At 43.2% G+C, this 17,871-nt stretch overlaps 1 protein-coding gene across 8 annotated transcripts in view; it reads left to right on the top strand.

Moving 5' to 3' along the window:
* CRMP (Collapsin Response Mediator Protein) overlaps positions 1-17,871 on the top strand; it is a 214,114-nt gene that overhangs the window by 1,945 nt on the left and 194,298 nt on the right. The window lies entirely within an intron of this gene.

Below are 17,871 nucleotides of genomic sequence, written 5' to 3'. Positions count from 1 at the left end.
GAATGAGGAAGGCTTGGAGGAAGTGGGGTGAGTTAAGTGCCCGGGGAGGTGGGTGGGTTGGTCTCGGCAGCGGATGGACCCTGGGAGAGAGAGAGGAGGGAGGGAGGAAAGTGGAATGATAAGGTTGGGACAGAACAAGGTACTAGGGGGTTAATTAAGGATTAGAATGAGAGTTCAGTATCTGGTAGGGCGAAGATGGGGATGTTTAAAAGGTACTAGAGTCCCAGCTACGGTTTGTGGATGTGAAGTCAGGGCCTTGGAGAAAAATGGAAAGTGTGTGCCCTTTTTTTTTTTTTTTTTTTGAATATTGATAAGCCTGCGACGGTATGAGGTATGGAGAGAACTAGCGGCCTGAAATGGTATGGACGCATAGAGAGGATGAGTGAAGAACGATTGGCAAAAAGGAGTTTCATGTTAAGATGTGGATGGAAGGAAGGAATGATGAAAAAAAGAGATGGAAGGATGAAGTGGAGAGGTCTGTGAAGAGGTCTGTGGGGGTTATTGGGACCTGAATGTTCAAGTTGAGAGGCGTGCATAGGATGGAATGAATTGGGTCGATGTGATATATGGGGGGGTAAGGGGAGGGTATGGTGCAGTCTATGGACTGAACTAGGAGCAGTGTGTGAGGCTTGGTGTGGACGTAGGCTGGATTCCAGATTTGTGCAAATGAGGTTGTTCACTCGTTTGCCTGTTCCAGGAACCACGTGGCTCCGTCGTGGAAAAGCGGGTAGTTAAAAGAATTATTATTATTATTATTATTATTATTATTATTATTATTATTATTATTATTACTGCTACTACTACTACTACTACTACTACTACTACTACTACTGCTACTATATGGAAAATACTGCATAATCTAAGGTCTGTAAAGCCATTACTGAGGACAGTTGAATGAGGCATTCTTTATACCCGGATATAACGAACCGCTTGGCTCAAAATAACAGGAAATAGTCAGTGCGTATCTTCCGTTTTCTGATGACCTCCCCTCTGTATCTGTTTGTGATTCTACGTATTAATGTTATTATTATTATTATTATTATTATTATTATTATTATATGCACAAATATAGTGCATGTTGCTATGAGTCCACGGGAGGAAATGATACACGATAAGTTCCCAAGTGCACTTTCGTGTCATAATCACATCACATCATCATCAGAGGAGACACAAGAGAAAGAAATATAACAGTCAGTTGATATACAACGAAGAGACGTAGCTAAGGACTTGTTATTACCCAGCGCGTCTCTCTCTCTCTCTCTCTCTCTCTCTCTCTCTCTCTCTCTCTCTCTCTCTCTCTCTCTCTCTCTCTCTCTCGGCTGCGCTAACCTCCAGTTGCAGGGAAATGTCGAAACCTTTTGGGAGTGTCACATGCTTTGACGGGAGTGTACCCTACTCCCAGTGATACAGCCTCGCCCAAAGGAGGACTTTCCACAGGCAGAGCCCGGTAACACACACACACACACACACACACGCATGGGTAGCTTGTAATACACTGGAGATGGGGAGACAATATCACGTACATGGGTTCGTATCCCGCGCTGGTCCAGCAGTTCGGTCCTTCAAATTAGAACTTTGGAGGTGGTGTGGATGGTGGCTGGAGATGACGGTACGATGTAAGGGTCGTTGGAGGCGGTGTTTGGAGGGGCTGATGCGTTTTGAAGGGGCCTTGGGAGGGGGTGACTGTGGGATGGGTCGGGTTGGAGGGGGTTGAAGATTTTGAGAGTGGGGGGGTGTGGTTTGTAGGGGGGGAGTTCGTGGTAGTGTTGAATGGAGGGGGCTGAAGATTTTGAGAGGGGGGTGTGGGTGGTTTGTAGGAGGGGAAGGGGAGTTCATGGTTGTGTTGAATGGGGGGGGGAGGAAAGGAGGGGGAGTGGAGGAGAGGAAGGGGGAGGGAATGGGAAGAGAAAGGGGGAAATGGGGATGGCAGAAGGAGGGACTTTTCCCCTGGGGGAGAAGGTAAAATAGGGGAAAGAGGGTGTGTGGGTGTGGGTGGGTGTGTATTAGAGGCGCAGACTAAGGTGTGTGGGTGGTGTTGGGTGTGGTGTGGTGTGTGGTGTGGAGTGTGGGGTGGTGTGTGGGGTGTGTATGGAGTGGAGTGTGGGGTGGTGTGTGGGGTGTGTATGGAGTGGAGTGTGGGGTGGTGGTGTGGGGTGTGTATGGAGTGGAGTGTTGGGTGGTGTGGGGTGTGTATGGAGTGGAGTGTGGGGTGTGTATGGAGTGGAGTGTGTGGTGGTGTGTGGGGTGTATGGAGTGGAGTGTGGGGTGGTGTGTGGGGTGTGTATGGAGTGGAGTGTGGGGTGGAGTGTGGGGTGTGTATGGAGTGGAGTGTGGGGTGGTGTGTGGGGTGTGTATGGAGTGGAGTGTGGGGTGGTGTGTGGGGTGTGTATGGAGTGGAGTGTGGGGTGGTGTGGGGTGTGTATGGAGTGGAGTGTGGGGTGTGTATGGAGTGGAGTGTGGGGTGTGTATGGAGTGGAGTGTGGGATGGTAGAGTGTGTGGGGTGTGTGTGTGTGTGTGTGTGTGATTGGCGAGGCGCGTGTTACCTCAGGGAATGAAGAGATTTCTTGGTCTCCGTGGGGGGGGGGGGGGCTGACCTAACACCCGGGGTTGTGTGGGGGTGGCACAACCCCCACACCCCCCACACAACCCCCACACACAACCCGACACCCGGCCAGACAAGCTATCATTACACTTACCTTCTCCCACACAACGAACATATATATATATATATATATTCCTATGAGTCCACGGGGGAAAATGGAACACGATAAGTTCCCAAGTGCACTTTCGTGTCATAATCACATCATCATCATCAGGGGAGACACAAGAGAGAAATATGAAGTCAGTTGATATACAACGAAGAGAAGAAGCTATATATATATATATATATATATATATATATATATATATATATATATATATATATATATATATATATATATGTGTGTGTGTGTGTGTGTGTGTGTGTGTGTGTGTGTGCCAGAAGGCCACACATGCATTGACGGTGGACCCTCCCTCCCCCCCCTTCCCCTCTCCCCCTCCCCCCTCCCCTCATCCCCCTCCCCCAGCTTAGTGTCTGTCTGTCTGTTCGTCCAGAAAGCTTGTCTCGTGCCCAGCTTTGCTGGCGAGAGCTGGAGGGGGGGGACATAAGTAGTAGTAGTAGTAGTAGTAGTAGTAGTAGTAGTAGTAGAAGTAATGATAATAATGATCCTAATAATCATAATAATTATAATAATTATCACGTAAGCGACTCGCGTGTGAATCATAGACGACACCACAGATGAGGAAGATGTGTGTGTCTCCTCCTCCTCCTCCTCCTCCTCCTCCTCCTCCTCCCCACCCTCCTCCTCCTCCTCCTCCTCCTTCTCCTCTCCCTCCTCCTCCTCCTCTCCCTCCTCCTCCTCCTCCTCCTCCTCCTCCTCCTCTCCTCCTCCTCCTCCTCCTCCTCCTCCTCTCCCTCCTCCTCCTCCTCCTCCTCCTCCTCCTCCTCCTCCTCTCCCTCCTCCTCCTCCTCTCCCTCCTCCTCCTCCTCCTCCTCCTCCTCCTCACCCTCCTCCTCCTCCTCCTCCTCCTCCTCCTCCTCCTCCTTCTCCTCTCCCTCCTCCTCCTCCTCTCCCTCCTCCTCCTCCTCCTCCTCCTCCTCCTCCTCTCCCTCCTCCTCCTCCTCCTCCTCCTCCTCTCCCTCCTCCTCCTCCTCCTCCTCCTCCTCCTCCTCCTCCTCCTCCTCTCCCTCCTCCTCCTCCTCTCCCTCCTCCTCCTCCTCCTCCTCCTCCTCCTCACCCTCCTCCTCCTCCTCCTCCTCCTCCTCCTCCTCCTCCTCTCCTCCTCCTCCTCCTCTCCCTCCTCCTCCTCCTCCTCCTCCTCCTCACCCTCCTCCTCCTCCTCCTCCTCCTCAGCCTCCTCCTCCTCCTCCTCCTCCTCTCCCTCCTCCTCCTCCCCACCCTCCTCCTCCTCCTCCTCCTCCTCCTCCTCCTCCTCCTCCTCCTCCTCCTCCTCCTCACCCTCCTCCTCCTCCTCTCCCTCCTCCTCGTTCCCACCCTCCTCCTCCTCTCCCTCCTCCTCCTCTCCCTCCTCCTCCTCTCCCTCCTCCTCCTCCTCACCCTCCTCCTCACCCTCCTCCTCCTCCTCCTCCTCCTCCCCTCCCACCCGTGGTGTGAGCACGTGACACGGCACGAGGCTGGTGTCTGATCTCAGCTTAAGTGGTGTCAGCTTGCGACACAGCTAAGGCTGGTGTGTGGCCTCAGCTTTAGTGGTGTAAGCTTGCGACACAGCTAAGGCTGGTGTGTGGCCTTAGCTTTAGTGGTGTAAGCTTAGGACACAGCTAAGGCTGATGGTTAGTGTAAGCTTAGGATACACCCAAGGCTGGTGTGTGTGTGGCCTCAGCTTTAGTGGTGTAAGCTTAGGACACAGCTAAGGCTGATGGGTGGTGTAAGCTTAGGACACAGCTAAGGCTGATGGTTAGTGTAAGCTTAGGATACACCTAAGGCTGGTGTGTGTGTGGCCTCAGCTTTAGTGGTGTAAGCTTAGGACACAGCTAAGGCTGATGGGTGGTGTAAGCTTAGGACACACCTAAGGCTGGTGTGTGTGTGTGGCCTTAGCTTTAGTGATGTAAGCTTAGGACACAGCTAAGGCTGATGGTTAGTGTAAGCTTAGGACACACCCAAGGCTGGTGTGTGTGTGGCTTCAGCTTTAGTGGTGTAAGCTTACGACACAGCTAAGGCTGATGGGTGGTGTAAGCTTAGGACACAGCTAAGGCTGATGGGTGGTGTAAGCTTAGGACACAGCTAAGGCTGGTGTGTGGCCTTAGCTTTAGTGGTGTAAGCTTGCGACACAGCTAAGGCTGGTGTGTGGCCTCAGCTTTAGTGGTGTAAGCTTGCGACACAGCTAAGGCTGATGGGTGGTCTCAGCTTTAATGGTATAAGCTTACACGCAAGGCTGATTGAGATGCGTTATCAGCTTCAGTGGTGTAAGCTTACGACGCAAACAAAGCTGATGATACGCAAGCTTGTGACGCAAAGCTGATGATACGCAAGCTTACGACGCAAACACAAAGCTGATGATACGCAAGCTTACGACGCAAACACAAAGCTGATGATACGCAAGCTTACGACGCAAACACAAAGCTGATGATACGCAAGCTTACGACGCAAACACAAAGCTGATGATACGCAAGCTTACGACGCAAACACAAAGCTGATGATACGCAAGCTTACGACGCAAACACAAAGCTGATGATACGCAAGCTTACGACGCAAACACAAAGCTGATGATACGCAAGCTTACGACGCAAATACAGCTGATGATACGCAAGCTTACGACGCAAACACAAAGCTGATGATACGCAAGCTTACGACGCAAAGAAAAAGCTGATGATACGCAAGCTTACGACGCAAACAAAAAGCTGATGATACGCAAGCTTACGACGCAAACACAAAGCTGATGATACGCAAGCTTACGACGCAAACACAAAGCTGATGATACGCAAGCTTACGACGCAAACGAAAAAGCTGATGATACGCAAGCTTACGACGCAAACACAAAGCTGATGATACGCAAGCTTACGACGCAAAGAAAAAGCTGATGATACGCAAGCTTACGACGCAAACAAAAAGCTGATGATACGCAAGCTTACGACGCAAATGATACGCACTTCTCAAGGCCCTTTGTATTGTTATCAGTGGCACGTCTTGCGATAGTGCGTATCTCTGCTGTGGTCTGGGCGTAGGGTAAGGAGAGACGCTCAAATTTGCGTTATATACATTAATATTTTCCTCAATATAAAAAAGGAAAGAAAACAATAGAGAAAAAAAATATATATTTTTATCTATTATATCATACTTGTAGATAGATAGATAGATTGATAGATAGATAGATTGATTGATTGATTGATTGATTGATAGATAGATTGATTGATAGATGGATTGATTGATTGATAGATAGATTGATTGATTAAGAGATAGATAGATAGATTGATAGATAGATTGATTGATTGATTGATTAAGAGATAGATAGATAGATTGATAGATAGATGGATTGATTGATTGAATGATAGATTAATTGATTGATTGAGGTAGATAGATAGATAGATATTGACATTAAAAGGCCTGGACAGGCTTACTCTAGTCATAACCATTTGAGCACGACTGCCTACGAAGGTCGTACTCAAGGGGTCGTACCGTCGTGCTCAAGGGTCGTACCATCTCGTCCGAGGATCATAAGAGAAAATATCGTACCTTATGCTATAGAAATTATCGTACCCTCAGAGAAAATATCGTACCTTCTGCTATAGAAATTATCGTACCCTCAGCGAGAGAAAATATCGTACCCTCAGCTAGAGAAAATATCGTACCCTCAGTTAGAGAAAATATCGTACCCTCAGCTAGAGAAAATATCGTACCCTCAGTTTGAGAAAATATCGTACCCTCAGCTAGAGAAAATATCGTACCCTTAGAGAAAATATCGTACCTTCTGCTAGAGAAAATATCGTACCCTCAGTTAGAGAAAATATCGTACCCTTAGAGAAAATATCGTACCCTTAGTTAGAGAAAATATCGTACCCTTAGAGAAAATATCGTACCCTTCGTTAGAGAAAATATCGTACCCTTAGTTAGAGAAAATATCGTACCCTCAGAGAAAATATCGTACCTTCTGCTAGAGAAAACATCGTACCCTCAGAGAAAATATCGTACCTTCTGCTAGAGAAAATATCGACCCTCAGGTAGAGAAAATATCGTACCTTCAGAGAAAATATCGTACCTTCTGCTAGAGAAAACATCGTACCCTCAGAGAAAATATCGTACCTTCTGCTAGAGAAAATATCGAACCTCAGGTAGAGAAAATATCGTACTCTTTTCCAAAACAAACAATACACTATCTCAACACGAGCAACCAAAACATCGCGCCCCGCGTACGGTAAACATTGGTGGAATGTAGCACTGTTGTTTTGAGCCTTTTTTTCTCTTTTAAGTCATGAAAGGTAAATACATGGTTCATTAGGTAAGACAATTAGGAGTTTGTGTACATAGGGAATTGATTTAAAGTTGCGTCAGGCCATTTGTACGATTTCAGTTGAGTTAATGACGTCACGGGGGGATTCGTGTGGATACATGTGTGTGGTGATCTGCTGTAGACCCCTGGCATGGGTCTCTTCCCTTCGCTGCCGCGCCTCAAATACCCTCAAATTTCCCTCCCTTCCGCATCCTTCCCTCCATTTATACCCGTTGGTGTATCCCTGCCATTCTTAAATCTCTGTGTACATTGTTTTTGTCCTTAATTCTCTAAGCCTTTCCTTCCGTTTATGGCTTGTCCTCCTCGAGGTGGAAGCCCGCCATTCCTCACCTAACCACCTTCCCTTCCGGTCTTACGAGCTTCCGCCTCAGGCCGCCTCCCGCCCCTCCGTGATTACTGGCGACGGGAGGGTCTTCCTCCTCCTCCTCCTTTCCCCCCCATTCAAGTAAGATGACTCTCTCCCCCCAGCATTAATGGGTGGGGGAGGGGGGAAAGGCGTCAGAATCGAATTATCTTCAGGAAAAGATAAATAAATGTTGGTGATGGCTCTCAAAATGGGCATCGTGTTGCCTTATTAGTCCCTTAATGGCATTTTATCACTCGACTCTCTACGTTTGAGGAGCGTTTTTATTTATCGTTTATATAGCGGATGTCTGTACGTCGCCTTCCTTATTTATTTCATATAAGGTTTTTATATACGAAAAAAAATATAGTATTACTAGAACAATTTTTTTTTAAAATAATTTTAACCCAATGTCTCTATACAAAATTTCCTATTACGTATCCCTCCCTTTATGACGTCATGTGTTTGCTGCGTTGTGATTGGCCAATTTCCTCCCTCCCTCCTCCCTTACGGTTGCCGTAGACGTCCAGATGAATAATAATCATCGTAAAAGAATATGGAATGCAGTCGCGGTGTGTCAAGGGTGGCGTGTCATGTGTCATGTGGGGGGACGGTGGCAGATCACGTGACAGCTGGAGGAGGAGAGGAGAGGAGGGGGGGGGGGAAGATTACCCTGCCATTGACGGATGGATGTTTATTTTTAAACGACATTTTTTGGGCTGGTAGATCCCATCTTGCCGTCTTAGAGGTCGTTCTTTTAAGAAATGCAATCGTTGTTCTTTTAGAAAAAACGAAAAGAGACGCCATTTGGTAAATAAATGACTTGTTTACCAAATTGCGTCTTTAGCTACGTCTCTTCGTTGTATATCAACTGACTGTTATATTTCTCTCTTGTGTTTCCCCTGATGATGATGTGGATGACACGAAAGTGCACTTGGGAACTTGTTTACCAAATGGCATCCTAACTACGTCTCTTCGTTGTATATCAACTGACTGTTATATTTCTTTTTTGTGTCTCCCCTGATGATGTGATTATTACACGAAAGTGCACTTGGGAACTTGTTTACCAAATGGCGTCCTAGCTACGTCTCTTCGTTGTATATCAGCTGACTGTTATATTTTTCTCTTGTGTCTCCCCTGATGATGATGTGATTATGACACGAAAGTGCACTTGGGAACTTGTTTACCAAATGGCGTCCTAGCTACGCCTCTTCGTTGTATATCAGCTGACTGTTATATTTCTCTTTTGTGTTTTCCATGGTGATGATGTGAGTATGACACGAAAGTGCACTTGGGAACTTATTCTGTCTCATTTTACCCGAGGACTTATAGAAATATATATATATATATATATATATATATATATATATATATATATATATATATATATATATATATATATTCCTATGAGTCCACGGGGGAAAATGAAACACGTTAAGTTCCCAAGTGCAGTTTCGTGTCATAATCGCATCATCATCATCAGGGAAGACCAGGAATGAGATAGAAGACATAGAAGAGTCAGTTTATATAGAAATAAAAGGCAGATCTAAGACGCTAACTCGTCATTCATCATGTCTTGTTGATGTTATCAGCTTATCTAAGCTTTATCTTATACTGCTCGAGTAGATAAGAGATAAGCTGGCCAGAGGTCATCATGGCTGGGTAGAACCAAACTGGAGTAGAAACCAGGAGTGTTATTCTACTTAGGTAGATAGCAACACAACACAACACAACACAGCACAACACAGTAACAACACGGCACAGTAAGAAAACAACACAACACAACACAACACATCACAACACAACACAACACAACACAACACAGTAACAACACGGCACAGTAAGAAAACAACACAACACAGCACAACACAGTAACAACACGGCACAGTAAGAAAACAACACAACACAGCACAACACAACACAACACAGCACAACACAGTAACAACACGGCACAGTAAGAAAACAACACAACACAGCACAACACAACACAACACAGCACAACACACCACAACACAGTAACAACACGGCACAGTAAGAAAACAATACAACACAACACAACACAACACAGCACAGCACAACACAGTAACAACACGGCACAGTAAGAAAACAACACAGCACAACACAACACAACACAACACAACAACATAGCACAACACAGCACAACACAACAACATAGCACAACACAACATGTCACAACACACCACACCACAACACAACGCAACACAACACGTCACATCACAACACAGCACAACACTAAACATCACAACACAACACACCACACCACAGCACAACACAACCCAGCACAACACAGCACAACACACCACAACACAAAGTGTGTTCGTGATTCGTGTCACATCCGTACGCATTAAGGACATTTCGACGTGGTCGAGACTTAATGACCACAAGTCAAACATCTAAGTCCATATTATTGACCAATGAGAGAGCAGTAGTCTAAGCAGTTCATCCCCTGGCCTGGCCAATGAGAGCCGGCCAAACCAGGCGACCAACGGCTGACGTAATCCTCTCTCATTGGTCGATCTTAAATGTTGTTTTGTTTTATGTTTTTGTTTACTTAATTCTGGACCACATTCGGGTGGGCAGACAGACACCTGAGAATGTGAGGCGCGTCACGAAACGCTGCGTTACTGTGTTGTGTTACGGTGCCCTGTTGTGCTGTGTTGTTGTGTTGTGCTGTGTTGTGTTGTTTTCTTACTGTGCCGTGTTGTTACTGTGTTGTGCTGTGTTGTGCTGTGTTGTGTTGTTTTCTTACTGTGCCGTGTTGTTACTGTGTTGTGCTGTGTTGTGCTGTGTTGTGTTGTGTTGTGCTGTGTTGTTTTCTTACTGTGCCGTGTTGTTACTGTATTGTGTTGTGTTGTGTTGCTATCTACCTAAGTAGAATAACACTCCTGGTTTCTACTCCAGTTTGGTTCTACCCAGCCATGATGACCTCTGGCCAGCTTATCTCTTATCTACTCGAGCAGTATAAGATAAAGCTTAGATAAGCTGATAACATCAACAAGACATGATGAAGGAGGAGTTAGCGTCTTATATCTGCCTTTTATTTCTATATAAACTGACTCTTCTATGTCTTCTAACTCATTCTTGTGTCTCCCCGGATGATGATGATGATGTGATTATGACACGAAACTGCACTTGGGAACTTAACGTGTTTCATTTTCCCCCGTGGACTCATAGGAATATATATGTGTATATATATATATATATATATATATATATATATATATATATATATATATATATATATATATATTTTTTTTTTTTTTTTTTTTTTTTTTTTTTTGCTGCTGTCTCCCGCGTTTGCGAGGTAGCGCAAGGAAACAGACGAAAGAAATGGCCCAACCCACCCCCATACACATGTATATACATACGTCCACACACGCAAAATATACATACCTACACAGCTTTCCATGGTTTACCCCAGACGCTTCACATGCCCTGATTCAATCCACTGACAGCACGTCAACCCCGGTATACCACATCGATCCAATTCACTCTATTCCTTGCTCTCCTTTCACCCTCCTGCATGTTCAGGCCCCGATCACACAAAATCTTTTTCGCTCCATCTTTCCACCTCCAATTTGGTCTCCCACTTCTCCTCGTTCCCTCCACCGCCGACACATATATCCTCTTGGTCAATCTTTCCTCACTCATTCTCTCCATGTGCCCAAACCATTTCAAAACACCCTCTTCTGCTCTCTCAACCTCGCTCTTTTTATTTCCACACATCTTTCTTACCCTTACGTTACTTACTCGATCAAACCACCTCACACCACACATTGTCCTCAAACATCTCATTTCCAGCACATCCATCCTCCTGCGCACAACTCTATCCATAGCCCACGCCTTGCAACCATACAACATTGTTGGAACCACTATTCCTTCAAACATACCCATTTTTGCTTTCCGAGATAATGTTCTCGACTTTCATACATTCTTCAAGGCTCCCAGGATTTTCGCCCCCTCCCCCACCCTATGATCCACTTCCGCTTCCATGGTTCCATCCGCTGCCAGATCCACTCCCAGATATCTAAAACACTTTACTTCCTCCAGTTTTTCTCCATTCAAACTTACCTCCCAATTGACTTGACCCTCAACCCTACTGTACCTAATTACCTTGCTCTTATTCACATTTACTCTTAACTTTCTTCTTTCACACACTTTACCAAACTCAGTCACCAGCTTCTGCAGTTTCTCAAATGAATCAGCCACCAGCGCTGTATCATCAGCGAACAACAACTGACTCACTTCCCAAGCTCTTTCATCCCCAACAGACTTCATACTTGCCCCTCTTTCCAAAACTCTTGCATTTACCTCCCTAACAACCCCATCCATAAACAAATTAAACAACCATGGAGACATCACACACCCCTGCCGCAAACCTACATTCACTGAGAACCAATCACTTTCCTCTCTTCCTACACGTACACATGCCTTACATCCTCGATAAAAACTTTTCACTGCTTCTAACAACTTGCCTCCCACACCATATATTCTTAATACCTTCCACAGAGCATCTCTATCAACTCTATCATATGCCTTCTCCAGATCCATAAATGCTACATACAAATCCATTTGCTTTTCTAAGTATTTCTCATATACATTCTTCAAAGCAAACACTTGATCCACACATCCTCTACCACTTCTGAAACCACACTGCTCTTCCCCAATCTGATTTTTTTTATTTCTATTTTTATTTTATATATATATATATATATATATATATATATATATATATATATATATATATATATATATATATATATATATATAATAGAATACGATGGAAGCAGGTTTTCTCTAACGCACATAGAGAACAGAAAACGTTTGCACATCCAAAGCTATTTATCTTTCTTATCTTCTCTGATTTCCTTAGTATTATTATACCATTAGGTGGGGGCACCCACACCAGTTGTCCATGATCCATCATGGAATACGCGCAAGCTTTCGCCTTCACGGACGCGTCAACAGGAATCTACAAAAAGGAAAAAAAAAATGCTGAGAAATTTACAGAACATGAGAAAGAGGAGTTATAAAACACTAAATATGCTGTCGTATTCAATTCTATGAGTATATATATATATATATATATATATATATATATATATATATATATATATATATATATATATATATTCCTATGAGTCCACGGGGAAAATGAAACACGATAAGTTCCCAAGTGCATTTTCGTGTAATAATCACATCATCAGGGGAGACACAAGAGAGAAATATAACAGTCAGTTGATATACATCGAAGAGACGAAGCTAGGACGCCATATATATATATATATATATATATATATATATATATATATATATATATATATATATATATATATATATATATATATATACAGGAGAGAAACATGAGGTGGGACAGGAGAAGGGTTAGTTTGAAATGGAAAAGAAGCGAGGTGAAGTGTATGTATATAGGAGTATTGTATTAGATTTTTATGATGCATATGGTTGATGTTCTAAAAGCCTGGTTTTGATGCCTTATTTGTATACCCACACACACACACACACACACACACACACACACACACACACACACACACACACACACACACACACACACACACACACACGTGCTGTTTTGTGAGCGCGTTTGAGGAGTCTGCCAGGCCTCTGAGTGACGAAGAGATAAGTTATCATTTAGTATACACTTCGCTATCTTCTACCACGAGATAAATTGTTTATTTGAGATGAATGTACAAGATTTATATATCTTGATCCCTTGTTCTGAGCAAGGCCATTTGATGATATGTTGACCCCTATTTTGAGTAAGGGAATTAGATGATATCTTGACCCTATTTTGAGCAAGGGAATTGGGTGATATCTTGACCCTATTTTGAGTAAGGGAATTAGATGATATCTTGACCCTATTTTGAGCAAGGGAATTAGATGATGCGATGGAGTTCATGAAGGAGGTGTAGCAGGAGTGTGTGTGTGTGTGTGTGTGTGTGTGTGTGTGTGTGTGTGTGTGTGTGTGTGAAGCCCATGAGTCCATAGGCCACTACAGTGTTTATATCCTTCTCGCTCGCTAACACATCCCACTCTCAGTCTGTTTACATTACGACTCTGTTCAACAGCCCTGTGTTCAAAAGACCTTTTTTTTTCCCTGTGCCTCTACAGTCTCTGTGTGCAACAGAATTTCCTGGTGCCTCTGCGTAAGTCTTGTGTGTATGGAGGTCGCGTATTACGCCATGGCTTACGCTGTGTCCCGAGCTGTTACCAAGCGCAGGACACAGACAATGGAAGAGACAGTTACAAGAAGGATAGAGAGAGAGAGATTGGTGACGCCAGCAAGTGTATACCTCCCTCTTGGTGGACACCATCTTTCAATTCACTTCTCTTTTCCATATCCAAGTTTTCCAATGCCCTCTGTCCTCATTGTCTTTTCCCTCCCAATCCTTTCTGTTCATCCCACTTCGTCGCTCCTTCTATTTCTCTTGGGTTTCCCTCGCGTCTAACTTCGACTCTCCTTCTATTTCTCTTGGATTTCCCTCGCGTCTAACTTCGTCGCTCCTTCTATTTCTCTTGGGTTTCCCTTGCGTCTAACTTCGTTTCCCTTAACTGAAGCCCATCTCATGTGGATATATATTCATGTCCCTTGGCCAACTGGGGCCAACCAAAGTGGCGCTGACTATTCCAATCTGTCCCTTGGCCAACTGGGGCCAACCAAAGTGGCGCTGACTATTCCAATCTGGCCCTTGGGCCAACTGGGGCCAACCAAAGTGGCGCTGACTATTCCAACCTGGTTCTGGTGTCATACTTGAACCTTCTCATGTGGTTTGAGTTTCCCTTCCACCTTCCCGCGAGGTCCTTGGACATTGGAAAGAGCCGAGGCGCCAAGGGAAACCCGTGCGGGACGCCGGAATGGGTTTCTTTCCACTCTAAAAACAGGAGGCCTTTGGTTGGCGCCCCGTCATTTCTCCTTTGGCCAAAGACGAGTTTGGGTGTCACTTGTTTATGTGTGTGTGTGGGTGTGTGTGTGTGTGTGTGTGTGTGGCCATGGTGCCTCGTGCGTGTGGTAGAATGTGTATGCGCGGCTTAACCTAGACGCTATATGATCGACCCTCCCTCCTTCCTTCCACACACACACACACACACACACACACTTCATTGGTGTCTCGTATACCTTCCCTCATGCGCAGCAGGAGAAAGAAGAGAGAGAGAGAGAGAGAGAGAGAGAGAGAGAGAGAGAGAGAGAGAGAGAGAGAGAGAGAGAGAGAGAGAGAGAGAGCGAGCGAGAGAGAGAGAGAGAGAGAGAGAGAGCGAGAGAGAGAGAGAGAGAGAGGAGACATGGAGAGATCTGGCATTGAACCATGTCTCCCTCATCATTTGACAACATGCTCAGGCCCCCAAGGGCCAGGTGCATTATATTTCCACCCATGTCTTGTGTAATGAGGCGCGAACACGAAGACTTCACTATGAGTATAATCCAACTGGGAATGAGTCGAGGGAATCTGTGTTTATGTGTGAGTGTGTATGAGTTGAGGGAATCTGTATGTGAGCGTGAGTGTGTGTATGTGTATGAGTTGGATGGGCCGCACCTCGCCTGTCTCCTGGCACTACTTCGCTAACACGGGAGACAGTGATTAAGTATGATGTATATATATATATATATATATATATATATATATATATATATATATATATATATATATATATATATATATATACAGGGTGTTAAAAAAACGATAGGTACAAAATTTGACAGTAGACAGGGACACCCAAAGCCAACACTTTTTCAAGAATACCAAAAATTGCAAAAACTAGTTAGTTTTCGAGAGACCGAGGTTGACACTTGACACCTATTCACGAGCATTTTCGTTTCTAACAGATGATATAGTGAAAAATGAGACAAATATTGTGTAAACAGATGTATTCTCGATCCCGATCTACAACAGCTGTTCGAAGTGTCTGCCTTCTGCTTCAATGCAGACCTGACACCTCCTTTCAAAGAAGTGCTGGACTCGAGAGACAACATTGTTGGATCTTGTGTAATGATTTCTTGATGAGACAAGTGTGCCATGTTGTCACCAGCACGACGTGCAACTGTGAACTAATTCGTAAACACCGAGTGTTGCCACACCTTGATCAACCGAGTGTTGCCTGATTGGAAGCTAATATTACATTTAAAGTTTACCGTCCAGACATACCAAAGCGAAAACTTTCAAGCTCGCTCTCTCGAAAACTAACTAGTTTTTGCAATTTTTGGTATTCTTGAAAAAGTGTTGGCTTTGGGTCTCCCTGTCTACTGTCAAATTTTGTACCTATCGTTTTTTAACACCCTGTATATATATATATATATATATATATATATATATATATATATATATATATATATATATATATATTCTTATGAGTCCACGGGGGGAAAATGAAACACGGTAAGTTCCCAAGTGCACTTTCGTGTCATAATCACATCATCATCAGGGGAGACACAAGAGAGAAATATAACAGTCAGTTGATATACAACGAAGAGACGTAGCAAGGACGCCATTTGGTAAACATGCGATTGTCCAAGACAGACAACAAGCGTATCATAAACTTATTATTTTTCAAATTTTTTAATATTTTTTAATATTTTATAATAGAAGATTCAATGATATTTCTCGTGGTACTGGAGTTAGAGTTAATAACTGGGATGGCATTACTCTAGTCAACACAATGATCATAGTTTTTAACGTGATGAAACAAGGCATTTGATTCTTGTCTCGTTCTTACACTATATTTATGTTGCTTAAGTCTAACAGAAAGATCCTTACCAGTCTGCCCAACATAAAACTTATCACAATTTCTACATGGCACTTTATCGATGCACCCAGGAGAATTTTCTGGTGAATTCCTGATTAAGATATTCTCTATTGTATTATTGTTGCTGAAGGCAACATTTACGTTAGATTTAAGCAACATGGGAAGTAAAGTGAAATTATTATTAAAAAGGAGAACTAAAAGATTCTTGGTGTCAGTGGGAGGTTTGGGCTCAACTCTATAAAAAGATTTCTTTGCTTACTTAAGGGATTTATCAATGAAAGATCTAGGGTACTTTAACTTAGATCGAATAGAATATATCTTCTCAAACTCATCATCAATAAACTCTGGACTGCAAATACGTAATGCCCTAAGGAACATAGATTGAAATGATGATAATTTAACTCTGTCATGTTGAGATGAGTAAAAATGGGTATATGAGCATACATTGGTAGGTTTTCTGTATATTGATGATGAGTTTGAGAAGATATATTCTATTGGATCTAAGCTAAAGGACCCTAGATCTTTCATTGATAAATCCCTAAGTTAGCAAAGAAATCATTTTATAGAGTTGAGCCCAAACCTCCCATTGACACCAAGAATCTTTTAGTTCTCCCTTTTGATAATAATTTTACTTTACTTCCCATGTTGCTTAAATCCTTTACTGTAAATGTTGCCTTCAGCAACAATAATAATATAAAGAATATCTTAATCAGGAATTCACCAGAAAATTCTCCTGGGTGCATCTATAAAGTGCCATGTAGAAATTGTGATAAATTTTATGTTGGGCAGACTGGTAAGGATCTTTCAGTTAGACTTAAGCAACATAGATATAGTATATGAACGAGACAAGAATCAAATGCCTTGTTTGATCACGTTAAAAACTATGATCATTGTACTGACTGGAGTCATGCCATCTCAATTATCAACTCTTAACACTATTCCGACGAGAGATGTCATTGAATCTTCTATCATCAAATACACAAATAATTATAATCTTGATATTAGTGATGGTCTATACAAATTGGATAACTTTATTGTTGATAAAATTTGTAAGATAATAAGTTTATGATACGCTCGTTGTCTGTCTTGGACAATTACATGTTTACCAAATGGCGTCCTAGCTTCGTCTCTTCATTGTACATCAACTGACTGTTTTATATCTCTCTTGTGTCTTCCCTGATGATGTGATTATTACACGAAAGTGCACTTGGGAACTCATCGTGTTTCATTTCTCCTGTGGACTCTTAGGAATATACTTGATCACGCGCAAAATAGTGATCCTCTCTAATATATATATATATATATATATATATATATATATATATATATATATATATATATATATATATATATATATAGGAAATGAAACACGATAAGTTCCCAAGTGCACTTTCGTGTAATAATCACATCAATAGTTGAATATATATATATATATATATATATATATATATATATATATATATATATATATATATATGGAATGAGTATTTTGAAGGTTTGTTGAATGTGTCTGATGACAGAGTGGCAGATATAGGGTGTTTGGGTCGAGGTGGTGTGCAAAGTGAGAGGGTTAGGGAAAATGATTTGGTAAACAGAGAAGAGGTAGTAAAAGCTTTGCGGAAGATGAAAGCCGGCAAGGCAGCAGGTTTGGATGGTATTGCAGTGGAATTTATTAAAAAAGGGGGTGACTGTATTGTTGACTGGTTGGTAAGGTTATTTAATGTATGTATGACTCATG

Source organism: Panulirus ornatus, chromosome 18 (genome assembly GCF_036320965.1).
Source record: "Panulirus ornatus isolate Po-2019 chromosome 18, ASM3632096v1, whole genome shotgun sequence".
NCBI lineage: Eukaryota > Metazoa > Arthropoda > Malacostraca > Decapoda > Palinuridae > Panulirus > Panulirus ornatus.
This window is presented reverse-complemented; position numbering and strand designations above follow the sequence as displayed.